Source organism: Octopus bimaculoides, chromosome 3 (assembly GCF_001194135.2).
Source record: "Octopus bimaculoides isolate UCB-OBI-ISO-001 chromosome 3, ASM119413v2, whole genome shotgun sequence".
Lineage (NCBI taxonomy): Eukaryota > Metazoa > Mollusca > Cephalopoda > Octopoda > Octopodidae > Octopus > Octopus bimaculoides.
The window spans coordinates 37,804,108-37,807,671 of record NC_068983.1 but is presented as its reverse complement, the minus strand read 5'-3'; the positions used below and the strand labels follow the sequence as shown (position 1 = coordinate 37,807,671).

Below are 3,564 nucleotides of genomic sequence, written 5' to 3'. Positions count from 1 at the left end.
CAATCCTTTCTACTATCGGCACAAGGCCTGAAATTTTGGCAGGGGAGGGGAAAGCTAGTCGATTATATTGACCTCAGTATTCGACTACTATTCATTTTATCAACAGCGAAAGGATGAAAGGCAAAGTCAACCTCAGCGGAATTTCAAATCAGAACGTAAAGACAGACGATATGCCGCTAAGCATTTTGACCTCCGTGCTAACGATTTTGGCAACTTGTTGCCTCTGTTATTTATAATCAAAATAATCCTCTGCATATTTATAATACTAAACGTGGATCCTTCTGTTTGGTTCACACTTTTCACTTTCTTTAACTTTGCTCCAATTGATTTCAAGTTTGCTCTATTGATATTAGTTTTGTATTCTAATTACGGAAATGAGGTTCAGTTTTGCCATAAATTTTTAAATAAAAAGTTAATAGGTTTAAAACATTGAAATTGGTGCTTGATTTCATAGTAGCAAGCCAAGGCGCAGTCTGCTTGTCATTGCACGAATGTTGATTACAAGAGCTATGTTCGTGAAATATGTGCTTAGAACCTGTCCGAAAACCCATTCAGATTGGTGGTCCTGAGATGATTGTTGAGAGAGAGGAAATAATCTTCTCAAGGCATAAATACGTCCGAAGAGGGATGCCACCTGAACAGTGGGTCCTTGAAGGAGTGTGTCGTGAAACCAGGCATATTTGTCTTTAACCGTTGTTATGTCGGAATCGCGACAGACTCGAGGAATGCATACGTCAGTCGAATCTTCCAGGAACCACAATTTTTAGTGACTTGTGGAGGACCTACTCTCACATTCCTGAAATTGATGGTTATAATTTTCAGCATGGAATAGAGAACCACAGCGTTGAGTTAATTAACTCGAAAGGTGTGATAATCCTCCGTTTGAGGGGTTCCTAATGGAATCTGTGATATAAGCGAAAAGTTATAAATATTGAGAATTGCCTGAATAACAACAACAGTAAATTCAACGAACACAAAACGAGCCAATTACATATTTTTATGACCAGTTAATGAAATAATTATCACAATTAGTAAATCCTTTTCCAACGAAAAAACAAAATATGCATTTCGCTCAAAAGGGGGCTGGCATTTATTTTCTAGCGAGCAATGTTATAATTATCCTGTAAATTAAACGAATAGAGAAGCCTTATAACTTATTTTTGTAAGCTGTTAACAATACAATATTCATTAATAAATCAATAAATATTGATTTATTAAAATAGTAATTCTTTTATTTGTTTCAGTCAATTTGACTGTGACCATGCTGGAGCACCGCTTTTAATCGAAGAAATCGACCCCTGGACTTACTCTTTGTAAGCCTGGTACTTATTCTATCGGCGTCATTTACCGAACCGTTAAGTTACGGGGACGTAAACACACCAACATCGGTTCTCAAGCGATGGTGGGGACAAACACATACACACAAATATATACATATATATACACGACGGGTTTGCTTTTTCCTGCTCCGTCTACCAAATTCACTCACTACACTTTGGCCGGTCCAAGGTGACACTTGTATAAAAAAAAAAAACCTTCGCTCAACGTGGGGTTCGAACTCACGACCCCGAGATTAAGAGTCTCGTGCTCTACCGACTGAACTTGCCGGGCAACTGCAAACTGATTAAATAATAATTAGTAACTGTATGACAATGTAATAAAACTGAAAATCGCTGTTATGTATTAAATTTTATTAAAACTGTAACATGATCAGTAGTTATTGACCTTGAACGAACAAAAAAATAAAGAGAACCCTGGCGGATTTGAACTTAAAAAGTAGAAAAACAAAATTAAATGCAGTAATCTATTGCCCTTCGCATGTAATAATACCTCTACGGAAAGTCTCGTCGTAACGCGAAATCCCGTAATGTGAAATAAATTTTTCCACTGATTTTCGGGCAGGAAAAAGCAGCATGTTCACTTTTATGCATAAAAATAAAAACCTGAAAACATACAAAATACAATATGTATACATAAAAAAATATTTGAAGAGAAATGAGTTTGGAAATAAGCTAGGCCAGTAATTTCGGTGGTGGGGGAGTAAGTCGATTACATCGACCCCAGTGTTCAACTGGTACTTATTGTATTTATCCTGAAATGATAAAAAGCAAAGTCGACATCGGCAGAATTTGAACTCCGAAAGTAGGGACAGAAGAAATGTCGTAAAGCATTTTTATCCGGCGTGCTAACGATTTTGCTAGCTCACCGCTTTAATAAATTTAGGAAATAATCATTTCCACTATCGGCACAAGGCCTGCAATTTTGGGAAAGTGGGATAATCGATTACATCAACCTCAGTATTCAACTGTTATGTATTTTATCGACCGGTAAAATGAAGTAATAAACGACGCTGTGGCTCTTACTGTTCTGTGGTTGACTCGTACTTCTGCAAGTTTGGAGTGGCACAGGAGATACGAAAATTGTTATTTGTTTAACAGAGTGCATCGCAAACTGTCGTTTTTTGAAATTTCGCTACAAAATATGTATTGCTTACATGAACTGAATCACATGTTTTGTGGGGTGGGGGTTGTTTTTTTAATGTTCAGTTTCTTTTTTGGTTCTTTGTGTTTTAATTTTGTTTTTTTGTTATTTTTCTGTAAGTTCATTAAAACTTATTAAAACTTCCGCCGTTGAATGTTTTGTCGTCGTAAATGTCAGTTTGATGACTGAAACAAGCAGAAAATAAAGAATATATAAAATCAAGTTTATCTGAATAGATTTTCCATAGGATTCAGAACCCGCAAAAATTTATTACGCCCAACGTGGGGCTCGAACCCACGACCCCGAGATTAAGAGTCTCGTGCTCTACCGACTGAGCTAGCCGGGCTTGTGACGACCATCCCACATAATTACTGTCTTTATGAAAAGATGATAGTGAATGATAACATTTTCATTGTATAAACACATGTTGTTCATTGATGTGGAATGGACAAAAAGTTTAAGTACATCTCGACGGATCTGAACTCAGAAAGTTGAATAATAAAACACTAAATACGATAATTTATCATTACTAGATCTCATCTTCTACAGTTTCTATTTTTGGAATACCGTCGTCGTGGTATTCCGTCGGTTACGACGACGAGGGTTCCAGTTGATCCGATCAATGGAACAACCTACTCGTGAAATTAATGTTCAAGTGGCTGAACACTCCACAGACACGTGTACTCTTAACGTAGTTCTCGGGAGATTCAGCGTGATACAGAGTGTGACAAGGCTGGCCCTTTGAAAATACAGGTACAACAGAAACAGGAAGACAGAGTGAGAGGAAGTTGTGGTGAAAGAGTACAGCAGGGTTCATCACCATCCCCTGCCGGAGCCACGTGCAGCTTTAGGTATTTTCGCTCAATAAGCACTTACAACCCCCAGTCTGGGAATCGAAACCGCGAGTCCGCTGCCCTAACCACTGGATCATTGCGCCTCCAGTGTATACCGTCGTATATAATCATCATTATTACTCTCAGGCAAAGGAGGCGAGTTGGTAGTATCGTTAGCACATCAGGCAAAATGCTTCGCGGCATTTCGTCCGTCTTTACGTTCTGAGTTCAAATTCTGCCGAAGTCGACC

The 3,564-nt window shown here is 38.2% G+C and overlaps 2 non-coding genes across 2 annotated transcripts; both read right to left on the bottom strand.

Annotated features, from left to right (window-relative positions):
• Positions 1–1,538: 1,538 nt before the first annotated feature.
• Positions 1,539–1,611, bottom strand: Trnak-cuu (transfer RNA lysine (anticodon CUU)). The gene has a single exon. It is a non-coding gene; the product is annotated as a tRNA-Lys (tRNA).
• Positions 1,612–2,754: 1,143 nt separating this feature from the next.
• Trnak-cuu (transfer RNA lysine (anticodon CUU)) lies at positions 2,755–2,827 on the bottom strand. Its single transcript has one exon. It is a non-coding gene; the product is annotated as a tRNA-Lys (tRNA).
• Positions 2,828–3,564: the final 737 nt, after the last annotated feature.